The 20,094-nt window shown below is 43.6% G+C and overlaps 1 long non-coding RNA gene across 2 annotated transcripts in view; it reads right to left on the reverse strand.

Annotated features, from left to right (window-relative positions):
* LOC118082406 (uncharacterized) overlaps window positions 1-20,094 on the reverse strand; it is a 58,324-nt gene that overhangs the window by 33,329 nt on the left and 4,901 nt on the right. For both annotated transcript variants that reach the window (XR_015948875.1, XR_015948876.1), the window contains 2 exons: window positions 19,457-19,530; window positions 761-848 (listed from right to left, as the gene is read on the reverse strand). This is a non-coding gene — a long non-coding RNA (uncharacterized LOC118082406). The remainder of the gene's footprint in view (window positions 1-760; window positions 849-19,456; window positions 19,531-20,094) is intronic.

Below are 20,094 nucleotides of genomic sequence, written 5' to 3' on the forward strand. Positions count from 1 at the left end.
AGGACAAGAGAGCATCATGTAGCATCGCTGTGCTGTACCACTCAGTTTACAGCCTGCGTCTCCATGTTAATCGCCACATCCCATCATACCCCAGTCTATTATGTTGGCAATATAGAACACCTCTCTCTCTCTCTCTCTCTCTCTCTCTCTCTCTCTCTCTCACACACACACACACACACACACACACACACTAACTTAACAAATCTGTCACATTACTACCGGTAGTGTCTTTTTACTCTTGCACATTGTTACAACAGACTAGTGTCGGTTGCTTTGCAGACAAGGCCAGCTCAAGAGCCGTCTGCCTCAGTTAAACTTACTCTATTTCAAACTTTTATTCTGCATTCTCAGCTGGAAAATTAAAGGGCCCCGAAGCATTGTAAAACAAACCTTTATAACAGCAAGACATTGCAATAATGAAAACTTTAAAATATATAAAACAGCGTTGTCTTGAAACTTTGCAGCAGGGTCAAAGCCTAGTCAGGTAAAGTGACAACAGAAGAGCATAAAATATGTTATGTAAAACAAAACAAAAACACTTGGGAAGAAGTTGCTTTTTCCCTCCTTCTCTCTTACATACACATTAAAATATTCAACTAATCATGTCACAGTAAGTCTCAGTCCAAGTGATACAACTTTTACAGGACCTATGTGGGCAAAAACAAAGGTGCTATATGCACTTTTCTTCCTTTTTGTTCAGGGTAGGTGAATTATTTATTTTGCAGGCCATTCTATAACTAAAGTTCTCATGGTGGCTTACCTGGAAGACTGGAATTGGGGTAGAATTCAAGTCTGTAGAGCTTGCAACCAATCGGGCTGAACACGGGCTACCACCCAGTTATGGGAGCCTGCAAGAGACCAGGAAATATTGTCATTGATAAACTGGGCAGTGATGAGCTACCTTTAGAACCATAGTAGGGGTGGGGGGTGGGGAAGGTAAACTTTATATGAGGGTTTATTTCAGTGGAGCCTCACTGGAGAGCCAGTGTGGTATAATGGTTAAGGTGCTGGACTATGTATGACCCGGGAGACCAGGGTTCGAATCCCCCCTCATCTATGATTCGCATGGGGTGCCCTTGGGCTAGTCACTGCCTCTCCGCCTAACCTACCTCATAGGGTTGTTGTGAGGATGAAATGGGGAGAAGGAGAACCAGGAGCTCCTTGGAAGAAGAAGAAAAGGTGGTCTATAAATAAATCCCAAATCAGATATTGGAATTTGATGTGGAAAACGTTGTTGTGTGTTTGTTGTAAAATGGAAAACAATTAATTAATTTTGTAATAATATTGGCCATCACCAGCTTGAAAAGGGGTATAATCGAGCTAGGAAAAAGTACAGAAAAGAGCAAAAACAAGACATCAGGAGACTGGAGCACCTTTCCAATGAGGAAAACCTCTGGAGGATTCTTCTTAGAGTGGTTAGAGTGTTGGTCTATATGGGCACTTCCACACAACCTGCTTACTGAGTGTTCATTCTGATTTGTCTCTTGTCATGTGACCTCTTATCATGTGACCTCTTCAGAGCACAGGTGGGGAATCTGCAGGCTGAGGGCTGCACATGGCCCCCGGCCTATTTCGTATGGGTGCAGGGAGGAGGCCAAAGAGCACAGGAGGAAGGAGAGGGGGAAACGGGGCCAAACAGAACCAAACAGATGGAGCAATGGCCAGAGGAGGAGGGGAGAGTCCTCTGCAAGCGATCAGTTCAGGCTTCTGGAAAATGCTATCTGTTCATCTCTGAGAAACCATCTGGGCAGGGAGAAGGAGAGATAGCAGAAAGAGGGGAAGAAAATGAGGGGGGTTTGGGGGGGGAGAGAGGAGGTAGCAGAGAGAGAGAAGGGGAGTGGTCTTCCCTACTCCTGGCTTCATTCTTGCCCCCCCCCCAGCAATATGCACGCCTCTCCCCACCAACAGATTGGGAATCCAGCTGTCAACTGGAGAAAAAATATCCCTGCCCCCCTAGAGGCGAAGGTTGCTATGTTGGATGTGGAAATACTGGCTGTATTGCCACCCAATGCTAAAAATGGATCACGTTAAAAAGCTGTGTATATTTAAATGTATCGCATATGAGCAATGGCTGGGGAGGCCACCTTCCTGAATATAGACAGGCTCATATAGGGGCTTATTGCCCCTGTCATGCAGCACAATAAGCAAAACCTTGCTCTCCAACAGCAAAAACATCGTCTCTCGCTTTATTTTGTGAAGGCTCATTAGCACAGAGGCAAAGTGTAAATATTTACAAGCAACAATCTCATATTACTTCCTTCCTCCTCCTAATGACTATTTAAAGAAAGTCAGGACCTTGTAGAAAATCAGATGCTGTGTCTGAACTGTGTTTTTCTGGGCAAGTAAATATTAATAAAAATAAATAAAATTAGCATAAAATTCAGTGTATAATCCTAGCTAAGAAGCATATCATGCTGGGTCTTTGGCACACTTGCACAGACAAAATCTCAGAGCATACTAAAGTCATATGAATGAAGAGAAATATATAAGTTGAAGAATAATTGTTCTAACTAGCAACACACCGCAAATTCCTACTGCCTTTTAGATTTCAGTCCTATATATCCACTTACTAGGAGTAAACACACTGGAACTTGCTTCCAAGCAAGCATGCGCAGGGCTAAGTTGTTAATGTACATTGTATACTTTAGACCCCTTTCTCCTTTATGAATCTTAAATATTGCTTCCAGACTGACACTCTCTTACTCCAGCAGTTAAAACGGGACCAGAACCTGCTTAGGTATAGCAACAAAACTGTGTGATACGCCTTCAGATCATAGATGTTCCACATCTGCTGGTGGGGGAAGTATGCCTTTGAATATACCGGTAAGTTGCTGGGAATCACAGGTGAGTTAAGTACTGTTGCACTCAGGCCCTTTTTGTGCATCTCTGATGGGCATCTGCTTGGCCACTATGAGAACAGCATGCTGAACTAGATGGACAGACCCTGCAAGTGTCCCTATTTTCCAGGAACAATCCTGGGTTTACAGAAGCCGCCCCGGTTTCTGATTTGATCCCGGAACATCTCGCTTTTCCTTAGGACATCCCTATTTTCATTGGAGAAATGTTGGAGGGTGTGGAATAGGATGTCCAAAGGCCTTTCTTTCAGCCGGAACTCACTGAAACTCAGTTCCGGCACCTCTCCATTTTCCTAGAAAAATAGCACATGTCCCTATTTTCATTGGAGAAATGTTGAATGATATGGATGGGCCCTTGACCTGGTGTAGCAAGACTCTTCTCATATTCTGGCATTCTTTTAGCTGTATTCCAGGATAATGCAAAATGCGTAGCATGGTTGCTAGAACTCTCTTTGTAGAGTTTCTCGTGAATATTTGGCAGGATATTAGCCTAAGTCCTGAACTACTAACTAGACCATCTCATTGTCATGTTGTTATGAAACCCTAAACATCCTTCCAGTCTGATGTGGTGTATCAAAAGGGACTTTTCCCCCCCTTCTGCCACCAAGTTCTTCCTTTACGTCAGTTTCTCAACTTTCTTTTTTTCATGCAAGATGTTATAACCTTCATTGAGGCGGAGAACAACAGCAATACCTCTTTCCAGAAGGCAAACAGGAATGGCAATATTCAAAATAAAGTCTCACGATTCAGAACTCTCTACATTTGACTGTGTTAGTTGCAATTATCATTATTATTTCTTAAATCTATATACTGCCCTTCATCTGAAGATCACAGTGCAGCTTGCAACACAAAAATACAAAATGAAAACACAAAACATGTAACATAATAACCACAAAATAATAATAATAATAATAATAATAATAATAACAATAACAATAACATCCCGCAACACATTCAAAATGCTATAGTGTCATAGCCTAGAGCTGTGTTTCCCAAACTTGGGTATCCATCTGTTTTTGGACTACAACTCACATCATCCCTAGCTACGTAGCAGGACCAGTGATCAGGGATGGTGGGAATTGTAATTCAAAAAACAGCTGGAGACCCAAGTTTGGGAAACACTGGCCTAGAGTATGGGTGGTGAACCTGTAGCATTCAAGATGTTGCTGGACTACAAGTCCCATCACCCCTGATCATAGGCCATGCTGGCTGGGGCTTGTGGGAGCTGGAGTCCAACAGCATCTGACAGTCTAGGAAGTAAAAATGAATATGCTGGTGGTAAGAAGCTTTGAAACTTCAACTAGTACCGAATTCGGCGGCCAGGTTGTTCACTAGAGCAAGGTGGTTTGAGCATGTTACATCAATTCTGGTCCAACCACTGGCTAACAATTAGTTTCTGGGTCCAATTAAAAGTGCTAATTTTGATGTGTAATGCCTTAAACAGCTCAGGGCCACAATACCTCAACAGCCACCTCTCCATATGAACCAACCAGGATCCTGAGATCATCCTGTGAAGGGTATTACTGGTTGTCTTCGCTTTTTTTATTTATTTTTAAATTATGTATTTTGTGCCCTTTTCATACTGTAATTTTATGTTGTGAATCGCCCAGAGATCTACACGTATAGGACGGTAAATAATAATAATAATAATAATAATAATAATAATAATGTCTACAGGGATCCAAAAATGCCATAGAGAGGCACTAAGAACAGGAACCAAAAGAAGAGATTTGTTTCTATAGCTGCACACAGGATTCTCAGTTAAAGATTAACAAGGGCAAGTGAACAGCAAAAGTCATTGGTGGGAGCAAATGGCTGGAGCACAATCTGCACGTCACAGGGCAGAGACGGCTTACTCAGCTCTCTCACTACCTGAATGAGTTGACTGTGAAACGCACCTGCACAACCAGAGGTTTTTCTCAATAAGGTGATGTTTCTGGCTGCAGTTTGTTTGAGGGTATGAAACACGCAGCTCTCACTCATTCGCAGGCACTCTCTTTCACTCAGTGGATGTGGTTTGGAAAGAACTTTCTACCTCCATATGATGTCAACAGTTACCAAAAGGAAAAGGAAAAGCCCCAGGTAAAGTCAATGGAAATTCTATCCACCAGCTATAGACATAGTGTTTTTTTACATTGCCCCACAGAGCTTAAGAGGTTTGAGGTATGGTATGTGTGGATCTTCCAGAAACCTTTTCTTGGCAATCTTCAGAAATATCTACCTTATCAGCATCTCCCACTCACAGATTCAGCCTGCTGAGAGGAGAGCTGAACCTTGGAAGCGGGGGGGGGGGGGAAGCGGCATGTCCCCAGTACTAAATTACTCACCACCCACAATGACTCTTTGGAAGTGTCTATCCCTTTTGGGATTTCTAGCTTGGTGGACTCGAGGCCATTGCTGACAAACAGAGTAACACTACCTCCAGTACACCCTTCCCTGTCCTTCAAGAGGGAGGATGCTCCAGACAAGTATGACAGGAAGTCCTCCTGGCTGGAGTGTGTCCACTCTGGGCAAACAAAAAATGTTGCACTTGACTGCTACAGTGATGTCATATTCCACACTATGGAGTTTACATCAGGAGACAAGCATGGCCCATTGGTTTTCTCCATTCCACCAGTAGTCACAACAGTTAAAACCTGCACAAAGCCAAGATTGGTTTGTAATGGATCCCTTCCAACTCTACAATTCTGTAATCTATGATCTTCCCAGGCAGAGGCTGTCTTAAAATTCCCCATGCATATGCCTTTTCTTCCACCATAAAATATATCAATGAGCAGAAGTTAAATGCAGCAGCATAGCTAGCTGCTCGGGTGCCTGGTGTGGGGGCATCTCCTGCAGTCCAGGAAAAAAGGGAATAAATGAAGTGAAAAGAATATTTTTATTATAGCTGCCTTGGTCTTGCAACATGGAAACGCTTTGAGCCTTCTCAAGCATGGTCAAGTTAAAATCTAGGCAACTGAAGAAGGCTAATGGGTGAGAGTCAGGCTGGCATCACCCATATACTCAAAAGGGATTATTCATCCAATGCCAAATAATTCTGCGGTGGTGTCACCTGCATTAATAAAGACATTCAGCCCTTGAAAAAGCAGCCGAATTCCTGATTCTGAAAAATTGCTTGACCCGTCATTCCACTGCATGACAGGATGTGAACGTGCCGACACATGAGGAAAGAATGAAAGAGCTTACACCTGGGCTTAGTTGAAGAAGTTATCCATTTGATGCAGAAAACATTAACAGAATTAGACAGTGGCTCAATTTGCATGCAACACTAAGCCAAACCATGGTCTAGTGTGGTCATGCAGGAGAAAATGAGATTGTAGTTGCTTTGATCCTGCTTAGGTCCATAGTTTAGCTCTTGTTTTTCACCAGAAATAAGTTCAGAGTAACCCTCAGCAGCTATAATGTGATGGCGGGGGGGGGAGCTGTGGGCTGCCTTGGGTGACTTAATAAGCATGCATTTATTTACCTGTATGCTAGAGACAAAATGTAAACATGGCCCACTCAGATATTTTGCTTCCAGAGACTCTGGGGTGGGATTTGAAGCCTCCTGAGGAATAACAACGCTACCAACTCAAACTATTAACAAGGCCTTCTTAACATGTCCAAACTGGGAGAAAATAGGGGTTCGATTTCCAGAAAATACAGGCACTTTTCTCAAAGGCCCTGCAAGATAAGCCTCTTTGCCTAATGTCCCACGAGAATAGCCCTAGGGTCATAACCCACCTACTCCTAATGGACTGGCCTAGACTTTGGGGGGGGGGGCAGCATTCAAGCATGCACTATGACAAGATAAACTATGACACTGAAGAGACTGGAAGTTCTTGAGCTAAACTCTACAGTTTTTTCTTGTGCTGCTTTGAAGGAATGGGAGTTGTTCAGATTGCACTTTGCTTCAACCAGCCATGCATACTGTGCTGACTCAGGATCAGCTATTAAGAGGAAAGAGCCATGAGGGAACTCCCAGACCTACTGCATCTCTCCCAAGAAGAGCCATTACATCTGTTTCAAGGAGGCCTTAAGTAGGAGGGATGAATAAGTGGAGGAAAGGATTGTGGGAAATACAGGGGAGGGGGGGGAGCGAGAGAGACTGAGAATAGCAATACTTGGTGAAAAGCTCCTGTTAGCAATTATCCCATCAGCACCAAAACACTAAAGCTCTTTTTTTGAGGAAAAATAAAATCCCTGCTCCTAACTCTGGTTTCACGTAGTTGCGGTGATATGAGATGTCAAGAGTTTAACAATGATCAGCCAGAGAGCGTATTAAACCACAGCAGAACTAGACAGCCTAGAAGCTGTTGTTTTGTTAAGTTGTTATTAATGTTGATGGTGTGTTTTGTACTGCTTTCTTGTTTTAATATTGTAACGATAAATGTCAAAGGCTCAGCTTGAAAGACATGCACAGATCTTAAATCAACAGCAAACACTACGGTCAAAAGCAAATCTAGGCATTTTGCGACGTTAAATTACTTGGTTGCCATTTGCTTCTTGTTACAAGTTTATGGCCAGGTTAGAAATAACTGGAAAAAACAAACAGTCACATAGCTATTAACTAACTGTTAAAGGACAGGGGGAGACAAGCTATAGAGTTCAGCCTTTTACTAACCCTCGGCATGGGCCAAGTATTACCTAGAGGTCAGCCTTGGAAAGTGATCGTTCTGAATTGCAGTTATATTATTCCCCACTCGCAGAATAAAATGTTTTTACTTGCTATGTAGTAATGCCTCGCCACATGTCTCCACGCTCTGAAAAGCTGCAAGGCAGATCTCAGCCGTTCATATTTTGTGGATAATAGTTTGTATTGCAGTTATGGAATGTGAGGGAAGGAAAACCCTTCAGTGTGCAGCACTAAATTATTATGTGGAGGCTGTAGCCATAAACTAGAGATGAGCAACCTGTACCCACCCACCCTGTTGATGGACTACAACTCCAATTATCCCTGCCCCTTGTCAGAGTGGTACATGCCCTGATTATCTCCCACTTAGACTACTGCAATGTGCTCTACATGGGGCTACCTTTGAAGGTGACTTGGAAACTACAACTAATCCAGAATGCGGCAGCTAGGCTGGTGATTGAGAGCAGCCCGATCTTCTCTCTCCGTTTCAAACCAAAAGCAATCCCGGACTTTGCGATCTGTGGTTCTCATATACAAAGTGTTAGTTCAATGTCAGAACTTCGGTATTCTCTTCTTAAAGAGCATCAATGCAGTTTAGTGCTGAAGTGTGACACAAGGGCAAGATAACCACATTCTGCTGAGAAACACAATAGAAATAATGGAAAAGTACTTCGTGCCATTTGTTAGGAATGCAACTGGAACACCAGCAGCCAAAACAAGCTAAAAGGAAAGTCAGTATTCTGAAATGATTTGCAAATGCGCTAGAGAACATTACGACAATGTAAAAGGCCATATTTCCTACAAGAATAAGCTGTCCCTGAACCATGTTTTTTGTGTGCGTTCTGACAATCCGTGTTCTTTATTTTCCTCCTTTCCCCCTCCTTCCTTTTCCCTAGAACAAATATTTACCCCCCGATTTATGTTTGCATTCAATAAATCCATCTCTCCTTATAGTATACAATATATGCCTACATGAAACATATGTATATAAACAATATTTGTAGACTAGCGTCAATCAAATGATTCACTGAGAATAACAGGAATTAAAAATTTGGCAAGGCTGGGGTTTTCTGAAGGAATTTGCCTGGCTCAAAGCAAGAAATGGTTCCTATTAGGAAAGTTATACATTTACATACTCCTGGCTGAAGCATAGCTTCAGGTATGCACGTTTGGCATGCTTATTAGGCCTTTTCCCCACAGGAGTAAGAAACCTCAGGCCTGGAGACCAAATGCAACCCTGCAAACCCATCAAACTGACCCCAGGTCATGCCACTCTCTGGCCTGCTTTGGACATTGAGTGTTTTTGCCTCCTGGAGTGTGTCCTTGAACTCTGCTTATGCCTCTTGCTTGTCTGGGTTGAAAAGAAGAGAGGGCTGTGCAAGTGTCTGTTAAAACTAGCATTCTGTACAAAGGTAAAACTCAGATCCATTGCTGTGCCCAATTTCACCTCTGCCCCCCCCCACCATCGACATTGGTCTTTGGAGGATTGTCCAGAAGGAAGTCAAAAAGTTCCACCACCACCATTTAGAAATATCACGTGGTGCCACGCATCCTGGTCATCTCACACTCCACTTGGTTTATTCAAATTACCCAGCCTGCCCACCTCGTTATTAACAGGTGAAAAGCTCCAGATCTCGACCATTTGAGTCACACTGGTTCCTCAAATTTTGCCTAAACTTCCCACCCATGCGAATCCTCAAATCAAGAGATACTCCCCAACTTCGGAATTACCGCTCAACCCCTCCGAGAGGGGGGCAGGGTTTGCAACCCAACACGGGGCTTCCTGGGACCAGGGTGCCACCCACCTTGGCTACAGGGTGGCCATCGCCCGCCCCCATCCCAGCAGGCCAATGGGCTGCAGGCTGGGCGAGGGCAGGGGAAAGGGCCAATGCTCCTCGGCCCGGGCTCACATTTTTTCTTTCCAGGTTCACCCTCCCGACCCTCCCTAAAATTTAACACGGTCTTCTTTTGCAGATTAACCTCTTGCTTCCTAGGTCAGCGGGCGAGAGCTGCTATGGTTATAAGAAGGTTGTTGTGTTCCAGAACCGAGAAGGCATTTCCCTGCATTGGCAGGTTTTGCCTTCCCTGTAGAAATCGTCACAACTTTGGCGGTTTTAGGCCTTGGTCGGTATTCTATAGTCTGTCTTTGAGATGGGGGGGGTAGCATCTTCATGCACATCCATGCAGCGGCGTTTGAAGGGCCAGTTAAAGGGTTGATTGTGGGAGTCACTGGCCCACATTTTGAATTTTAATGGGCTGTTTTAATGCATTGGCATTTTTGAGTTACAAACTTCCCTGGAATTCTTTTTAATGAAGAGTGCTAGAAAAATGTTTTCAATCAATAAAATCATCAATTGATTTCAAAGTGCCAAAAACCATGAGGCCATCATTTGAAGTAGTGCTAGGACAGGCTTCCTCAACCTCGGCCCTCCAGATGTTTTTGGCCTACAACTCCCATGATCCCTAGCTAGCAGGACCAGTGGTCAGGGGTGATGGGAATTGTAGTCTCAAAACATCTGGAGGGCCAAGGTTGAGGAAGCCTGTGCTACGACTTAACTCATCTGGTCACACAGTCATATCTGTTTGGTTAACTTTTTCCCTTTTTTCTGATTGGTTAATTATTTTAACATTTGGAGTTAATGGCTTACAGATCTCCTGGTTTTTGAGTATTTGGGGTTCCTGTTATCCAGCACTTTTCTTCTTCCCTGGACTGGAAAATTCTGATAAGAGGGAAATTCAGCCAGCTGACTCTAATAATATGCAGGGTTCTGCAACGCACCAGTTCCTAAACATGGTGCTTGTACCCACAGACTGCCTCCTTGCCACTGAGAGCCAGGTGCAATATATAGCACATCAGTGTGAAACCACCATCATACTGAACTCAGCAAGAGGATATTGGCTTTGGCAGCCATGCAGACCACATGGCTTTGCCCTGAACTTTAAATGACCTTGAAAAAGCTAGTTGTTGATCAAGGATACTGGTGAGAAAATAGATGGCAAGGCTGCCTTTCAGACTTGGCAATTTATGCTCAGCCCCGGGATCTAGTGTAGAGCAATAAAATCTGGAAGGTTCATAGGACAATGTCTAAAACGGAACATTTCATAACCTGCAGGGTTCCGAACTGGTGACAAATCGTACCTGATTGAGGAGCTGAACTATGATTAATGAGCCATCCTATCTCTGAGTGACATGGAGGATTTTTACTCAGAAGTGAACTTCAGAGCATTCAAGTGGGCTTGAAATTGTGTAGAAAACAACTTGGTATTTAGAAGCTGCCTCATCTTTAGAAAGTATCTGTCTTATTCACATGGACATCTGTCCTACCCACCCACGATGATCTTTGTTTTCTTCTTCATGGACAAGGAAGAGAGCTGACTGTACTTCAAAACTCAAAACACCACTTCACAATTCCAGACGTCACTTTGCTCTCCTTCCACCATTTGCAAGAATATCAACATTCTGCTGTCGTCATTCTGTCCCTCCACCCACCCTCTTCCCTGCTTCTTCCTTCCCCATTTCCTAATGCTCATTCATCTCATTAAAAATACCTCATAGAATCGTAGAGTTGGAAGGGATACCAAGGTTCATCTAGTCCAACCCCTTGCAATGCACGAATCCTGGCCACAGCCATCCCTAGGTGGGCTCAAACGACCCACCTTCTGGTGAACAGCCAGACACAATGTCCCCTTGCACCACAGAGTAATTGGGAGTGTGTTTACCCTCACTATAAAAAATCACTATCATCTCACATTTAACCTGGCAGAATACTGTGGCATGCTGATTATGAGGTTGTGTTTGAAAGCACTGAAACTTCAACAAACTTGGGTTTTGCACTGTATATCCCTGTTCTGAGCCCCAGTTTCTCTTTTCATTTCTTCTATTGCTGTTTGCTCTTTTTTCTTTCTTTATTCACTCAGTATCAACAACCACAAGAAGAGAGTAGGTACTCTTGCTCTTTGGTTTGTCTACAGTAAGTTTACAGAGCTTGTCTTAATGGTTTGTTGACCATATTAGCAGTTCCAAACAGATGTACAGTAGTAAAAGAACACATTGAGGTCATGGAATAGTGTAAGGGAATTATTTGGATGTGTGAGCATGAAGCTCACAGCCTACCCCATTCTGAAAGCCCCTTCATTTAAATTTTCTGTACTGTACTAAGATACAACACCAGAGTGGAGAATACACATGTCATGTATGACATCTGCATTGCACATGTGGGAATTGCATGCCAATTGTCTTATTTCTTACTACACACAGGCAGCGACCAAGGAAACATTAGACCCCCTATTTGTACACATTCTTAAAGGGCTAAGTGCGGGTGAGAAAATGCACACATCTGGTGCTCAACTCATATTTTGTCTTAAGGTATCATATGCACATCCTATGTGCAAAAATATATCTTGCTTGAGGGGGCTCAGAGACTGGCCTCCAGAAAATTATGGTCTAGGAACGTTCTGGGGGAGAACTGCAACTGGATCTCCCAACATACTTTCCATCTTCTGAAAGAAGCTATGGGTCCACCAGTGTAAATCAGGGACATGGCCCAAGGAGAAGGGGAGTCCTAAAAGGCTTTGGCCCTGCATACCTGAAAGAGTGTCTCCACCCCCCATCATCCAACCCAGACACTGAGGTCCAGCTCTAAGGGCCTTCTGCTGATTCCCTCATTGCGAGAGGTGAGGTTACAGGGAACCAGGCAGAGGGCCTTCTCAGCAGTGGTGCCCTCCCGGTAGAACGCCCTCCCATAAGATGTCAAGGAAATAAACAACTATCTGAAGGAAATAAACAACTATCTGACTTTTAGAACACATTGGAAGGCGGCCCGTGATCCGAATCCCATCCTTCTGGGTTTGACGCTCACACATACTCAGAAGCACTAAATCCCACTTTGCGCATGCGCAGAATCACAAACCACTCCACGCATGTGGCGCTTTGCCCTGCATCCTTTTCAGCTAGCGGGCAGGGCTCCAGAATGGATCCTGTTCGCAAAACAAGGTACGATTATACACCAGGATTTTCAGCAGATGAATCCCAGATATGTCCCAGATGTATGGCAGCCCTACAAAGCATGGAGTAGGAAAATTGGGGGGGGGGCATGTGCACACACCCCTGCCATACCAGGGATGAGGGGAGGAATACATTTGCAGACTTCTTTCATACTAAGGACCACTTTCCCTTCTTGGCAACTTTCCAAGGATCACCTGGCAGTGGTGGGTGGGGCGAGAGGCAAACATGGGAGGGGCAACAAAAGTGGGAGGAGCAAGCGTTTACCTTTGACTGTCTTCCATTCATAGGAACAAGAGGCATCAACAGAGTTCAAGAACACATTCCAGCCAGGCAAAAGCACATGAGCTGCAAAGCAAGGACTAGTGAGGGATGTGGCCAGCAGTATTATGAGGGCTAGACAGAAAGACTGGAAGCTGTAGAAACAAGATGAGTGCCGATTCTGTTCGCATTTCAAGTGCAAAGTTAAGGTTTTTCTATTTTTCTAGGTATTTCAGTTGGTTATGTTTTTATTGCCTTTTTTAAACAAAAAAACAAAAAGAACCCACATTGTTTTGCTTGCATTTTATGTTTATATATTATGGTTGCAAGACCATTTGTTGGTCTTTTCTTTTGTACACTGCCTCCATATCTAATTGATGAAGGGTGGTTTAAAATATTTTAATAAACGAATTAGTTTGGATTTCAGGAAACAGAAGTGATGTTTTAGATAGCTAGCCCCCCCCCCCCTTGCTTTTGCACAAACACACACACACACACACAAAGATAGGGGAGAATTTTTTTTCAGCTGACATGTGAATGTGAAACTCTAATTAACACTTCCTGAATCAATATGGAAACTGAAGTGCAGCTACCCTTTGAAATTCACACTTCTCTGAATTCTGTGGTGCAGTTTTCCAACCAAATAATGCATACAAAGTGTGTATATTAGAGGAAAGGGTGCATAAAAATGTGTGCATCGGTGAAACTAACATACAAAAATGCATGACACGAGACAGAATTGTTTGCAAAAAAAAAAAAAGTGTCTGTGGGACAAAATGACACACAAAAATGAGTTCATCCGGGGGGGGCGGGGGAGATTCTGCTTAATGCTGACAATTTTGTATGTGGCCTTTTCTTTTAAATAAAAGCAAACTGATTCAGAAATGCAGAGAACTGAGATTAAGGCTGGAAACATGAGAAACAGAAAGAAACCCAAACTGGCAGAATGTTCCATTTCTCCCACTAACAGCAACACACAACCCTTTCCATCATGACTACTCAATCAAAGATACCAGCGCAACTCCAGTATTCACAAATATACCTTGCAAGGGCCGCCCTGAACCTCCTGATGTTCTAAAAAAATCCACCCAGGACCACTAGACTACACAGAGAGAATGTTGGGGACTATTGCATTCGATGTCTTTTGTCAATTGTTGCTTTATAATTAAACCCGTTAAATGAGTCCCGAGGAGAAAGAATATTCAAAAGAAACAATTCCAGCTGTGTTTTGCCTTCTTGAAGCTGGAAAACAAAGGCCATTAATCCACACCACATTTTTTTTCTCTCTCCCAGCAAAAGTCTTTGCAAATTGTATGGAAAATATGATTTGATATCAAGCCATGCAAAACTTTCAACAAAGATCAAATGTTGAGTCTAACCTATAGTATTTTACTCACTGTTCCAGTGTGCTGGGGGACGGGGACGGAGGGAGACACAAAAGCTTTTCGAAACATGTTGACCAGAGACTCTAAATCTCTTCTCCTGCCCCTCCCACCCCAAGCTCATAACAATATGTTCATGCCTCTGTGGGTGACAGACTCTCTTCCCTCGGCCTTGCATATACAGTGGTACCTCGGTTTAAGTACACAATTGGTTCTGGAAGTCCGTACTTAACCTGAAGTGTACTTAACCTGAAGCGAACTTTCCCATTGAAAGTAATGGAAAGTGTATTAATCCGTTCCAGACGGGTCCGCACAGTACTTAAACTGAAAGTACTCAAACTGAGGTGTACTTAAACCGAGGTATGACTGTATATTGTGTTCTGCTGGAGAGGGGTCAAAAAGAAAATAATGTAGCCATGTAAGAAGAGCTCTTCTGGATCAGGCCAAAGGCCCATCTTGTCCTCTCACTTGTTCCCAAAGGGTCAACCCAATGCCTAAGGTACAGAGAAAAGGGTTTCTCAGAACTATTGTTTTAGGTGAGCTTAACCGTGCCAGGTATTGCTAAGTTATGTATCTTAAAAGGCCAGAAAGTCGTTTTCTAAAACATGCCACAGTGAACTTAATTGCAATCATACAAATCCAGAAATTGGGGGGGGGGGGTTGCGTTGAGCCAAAAGTGCCCAGATCTTTAATCAATCTGTTCTTTCAAGCATATGGGAAAGGAGCCAAGGTTTTTAGACATTGGGTGATGTCTGAGGACAGGCATCACCTCCATTCAAGTATTCTTTGCAGATATCCTGTGAGCAAGGGATTTGATGGCTTAAGCAGATTCATTCATAAATAAGCAAGTAGGTTTGAAAGTAGGAAACAAACTTCCCTGCCCCGTGTTTGGATTAACACCCAAAGGAGGGCCATACAAGCCACGGACAACCTCCAAGAACGAGCATGCGGTAAAAGCACATGTGGCTACTTGGATATCTCGGCACCCTTTGTTTTAAATAGTTATAAATAAATAAAAAAATGAATATCTACTGTACAGTCAAAAGATGAAACCTTGGGAACTGTTTTGGTCTCCTAAAACGCTTTTGAATTGCCAAATGCCGGCATTAAAACAAAATGACAACAACACAAGCTGTAACCTATTTCCTTCAAAATTGAGCCAGAGAGGGTCTTATAAAACTGTCAGCTTAGATTTGTGTTGCAAAGCCACTGCTAAAACAGAATCGCACTTGATACCACTGATCTACTACATGCTGTATGTAGGTAAATCAATATTAGCCTGATTGCCACCGCCTCTGCCACCGCTACCAAAGGAGCGCTGCAGTCAGTCGAGGCACGGTAATCAAAGCAGACTGGGATTAATAAAACATCAGAAATGCTTATGGTTTCCTTAAAGACTCAACAATCTTTAAAAAGTTAGAATGGGTGATTCAAAGTGCAACAGCAGCAGCAGCCTGACAGCAGAAGGGGATCTTTCTCACGGAGACAGAAGCAAACAACCAAATCTGGTTGACTGGTCACCTGAGAGTGAACAATATTTGAGCATTTTGCTAGGCCTGCCATACGTCCAGACCTTACCGGGATTTCAAAAGCGGAATTGACATCCAAGGAGAATTTCTGGTTTTTGGGGGGTGTCCTGGTTTTGGCAAACCTAATTTTGCATTTAACACCTACTTTCTGTGGGTGTGGTAAGTTGTTGCAGGCATGCAAACTATTGTGCCTGTTCCATCCAGTACATCATAAAAATATTGCCAGGGAGTAGCAAATGGTACGTCATCTCTGACGTACAGAACAAAGGCTGTAGTAAGCTCTTTGGGGGGATTCCAGGTGTTTGGCCATCTTTTAAATTGGGGAAATGCTGCTCAGAAAGCCCAAAGACATATTGATGCCAGTTTGGAAACTACAGTACAATTATTCCAGAATGGGGCTGCTAGATTGGTGACTGGGAGCAGCTGCAGGGACCATAGAACATTGGCTCTACAATGGCTCCCGGTACGTTTCCGAGCACAATTCAAAGTGTTGGTACTGATCTTTGAAACCCTAAACGGCTTTGGCCCTGTATACCTGAAGGGTGTGTCTCCACCCCCATCATCCAACCCGGACACTGAGATCGAGCACTGAGGGCCTTCTGTTGGTTGCCTCACTGCGAGAGGTGAGGTTACAGGGAACCAGGCTGACGGCCTTCTCAGTAGTCGCACCTGCCCTGTGGAATGCCCTCCCATCAGATGTCAAGGAAATAAACAACTATTTGACTTTTAGAAGACATCTGAAGGCAGCCCTGTTTAGTGAAGTTTTTAGTGTTTTATCAAACTCGGTTGGGAGCTGTCCAGAGTGGCTGAGGCAACCCAGTCAGATGGGCGGCATACAAATTAGTAGTAGTAGTAGTTTTAGTTCAATGGGAAATGCAAAACATTAATGCCCCCTGTGGCTATCCAGGTGGTGTTAGCCTCCAAATCTCATCAGCTCACCCAGCTGATGCTCCCTGGTCAGGAACAAGAAGAGTCGTAGTTCAGCCAACTCTGAAAGGCCACAGGTTCCCACCCTGCATTGAAGGGAGCCTTCCATTGACTACTGCTCTCTGATCCAGTGGATGCATCCCATTTGCGACAACTTCCTCCAGACCATGTGACAAACTTGCTTCTGCTGTGTTGGTGCTTTCCCTCATCCTGTTCACGCCTACTAAGGTTTGGCCCTTAGGGATTGAGACAACCATTATAAGAGGCATTTATAAATATGGAAGAGAAGTATGGCGAACTTTTCCTAGGTGCTCGACAAGAACCATATTTGGGGCTCCAAGTCAACCAAGGTGAAAAGCACATGCACTGACACTTATTTATTCATTACAATTAGGTATATGAGATCCCCACAGACAGTTCTCTCATGAAAGAGATATCATGTTTGTATGATGTTAAAATTACTTTTCCCTTTTATTTTATTTTTTTATTAACTAGTCAGATACTTGTTTTGCACTCTCTGTGTCACATCAATATAGACCATCTGTTGGGACCATATTTCAATATTTAACAGTTTGCACAAGCAGCCCGATCCTAACTGAAGGTTTGCAATGGCTAGATCTTACTAAAAAGCATTGGGACTTGGGTGAGTTGAGATTTTTCAACCCCATCGGTTTCAATAGGATTTACAGCACAATCCTACATATTGTTATGACCGGGGGGGTGGGTGTAGGCTGTATTCCTGAGCCCCCTTCTATATTCCTCGATACAGCACAGATTCCATTCCTGGAATAGGAAGCCCAGCTTCCTGGTGAGGTAATGACCCTCTAAGTATGGACCATTAAGGTAACAAAGGAAGTGGTTCTGTGCCAGAGTTGAGGCAGAGAGAGGGTGAGGCACCCAGCATTTGTTAACAACATGATGCCGTTTCAAATGTGAATATTACAGACACACAAATGCTCCAACACTGAGATTACATCACATAACTTGTAACATTCTACATGCATGTAGAAAGGGCATGTGTGCGTATGCACATGTATCTATGCACCAAAACTCATCTTGGAGCCAGTCAGGTACTTAAGTGATAATCGGAGAAATCCTTGATCACGTGTCACTGCAGTGCAAGTTTGCCTTGCTAGGATGGAGGCATGCAGATGTTACCCAAACGCTTCTATTAACTTAATCTTCCTCAGAAGACCCCTTCTGCTGCCAAGTGCTTAAGAGTGACATTCAGGATTTAGATGCCATTTTTGTTCGCTGCCGAGGACTAGTCATGTGTAGGAATCTGCAGGCCAGATAATAGGGCTTAGAAGAGAACGCCATGATAACAGATTACTTGCTGCAGTTGATGAACTACAATACAAACACCAGCCAAAAGAGTACCTAATCTCAAAGTGTCCTTTCTAACAACTAATTCTTAATTATTTCATTTGTCAGGGGGGCAGTGTATGTGTGTTTCTGCTTTTAAAAAAGCAAAACTAAAGCAAGCAAAAGCTTCATATGCTGCTAAACGACATAGAACAATCTGTATTATCATTAATTGGTTGTGCCATATTAATATTGATTGGTTTTGCTATGAGAAAAAGAGAGAAATGCACTGATTCAAACAAGGGGAAGTTTTTCTTTAAAAAAGAAAGAAAGAAAAAACCCAGTCAGAAAGAAATAAAGTTTTAAAAGATTTATACCTTAACACAAAACTTTAAAACATATTCAGCACAACAAACATTATCGGGCTTTGTCCAGTTGTCTTGGCATATGGTGTTGTCAAAGTAATGAAGCTTGCCTTTATATGTTTTTAGCTCAGTTGTTACGTGGGAGGAAATAATTGTACAAGGGGAGGAAAATACCCCAAAGAAAGAATGTTAGCAAATTAACTTGTTATGGTCCAGTCCTCAGTTTTAAGCCTTCATAACTGATGTGATAAGAAGTGGCACCCTTCACTTCCACCAGTGCAGTGGAGAATTGCAGTGGAGAGCTGCCATGGGGTGGGGCAAGAGACAAAGGAAGGGAGCATGTGAAACAGGGACAGTGAACCTGTGGCCCTCTGGGTGCTGTTGGACTCCAACCCCGCCCCCGTAAGCCCCAGCCAGCATGGCCAATAGTCAGGGATGATGGGAGTTGTAGTCCAGCAACATCCAAATTCCCCACAGGTTCCCTGGCATTGCTGTAATGCAGGGGTCAGCAACCTTTTTCAGCCGTGGGCTGTTCCACCATCCCTCAGACTATGTGGTGGGCCGGACTATTTTTTTGGGGGGGGGGTAATGAACGAATTCCTATGCCCCACAAATAACCCAGAGATGCATTTTAAATAAAAGCACACATTCTACTCATGTAAAAACACACTGATTCCCGGACCGTCCGCGGGCCGGATTCAGAAGGCAATTGGGCCGCATCCGGCCATACCTGCCAAGTCCTGGACGGAAAAATCCGGGATCGGCAGCCGTGCGACACCGGAAGTTGCCCTTCTATGGGCACCAGAAAATGGCGCTGGCAGCGCCGGACGTCGCTTCTACACATGACCGGAAAAGCGTAAAAGCGACTTGCGGCGCCGGCATTTTCTGGTGCCCATAGAAGGGCAAAGTGCCACCGGAAGTTGCGTCTACACGTTTCCAGACATGCGTAGAAGCGACTTCCGGTGCCGCCATTTTCTGGTGCCCATAGAAGGGCAAAGTGCCACCGGAAGTTGCATCTACGCATTTCCGGACACGCGTAAATTCTCTATAACATATTCTTGGTAAGCCATCTTGAATCAAAATGGTGCCCAGTTGTGCCCGAACAGAGAGGAAAAACCCTGCTCACAGTAACCAATAGTCAAAATATCTTCAGGGCTGCACAAATGCATAGCAAACAGGCAGCTTTCCACAACATATAGTAGATAAACATATGAATACCTTTGGTTGGGTGCTTTCCAGCAGCAGGGTTGTCCCATTCCTTGGTCTTGGCAGGACCCTTCTGTCCTTAAAAGCTGCATGACAAGCAGAAAGCGAAGCATGAGGGTGACTCCTCCTACTACAATTTATTGCCTGCTCTTCACCTAAGGTCCCAGGCCCAGGTTGCAACAATTAAAACACAAAATCAATATTAAAACAATAGTATTACACATTTTTTTTAAAAAAAACAACAACAGCTTAAAACAACTTAAAAATGGGAGGGTCCTAAAAATATACAGCTTCGGTGTAAAAAGCTAGGAATAAAGAGGTGCAACTTCAGCTGTTTCCCAAGCTGCACCTGGTGAATTTCGAGCTATATCATACCTTTTAAAGGCACAAGAGCGCTATCAGAAAAGTTGCCAACATCTGTCAGGGAATTTGTGCCAGTTGTATATCATGAACAACCCACCTGAAGCCATCATGCTGATTTTATGAAAGATTTGGGGGGGGGTGAGCTGCAATTCTATGCACATTTATGGGAAGTGAAACTCAGCAAGGCTCTTTTTTTAAGTTAGCATGTTAGGCTTCACAGTGGTATAGTATATCTTTGGTATAATTCTTCCTATTATAGCAATTTCAAAACTGCAACCCTCATCCAC

Source organism: Zootoca vivipara, chromosome 3 (genome assembly GCF_965207765.1).
Source record: "Zootoca vivipara chromosome 3, rZooViv2.hap1.1, whole genome shotgun sequence".
Classification (NCBI taxonomy): Eukaryota; Metazoa; Chordata; class Lepidosauria; order Squamata; family Lacertidae; genus Zootoca; species Zootoca vivipara.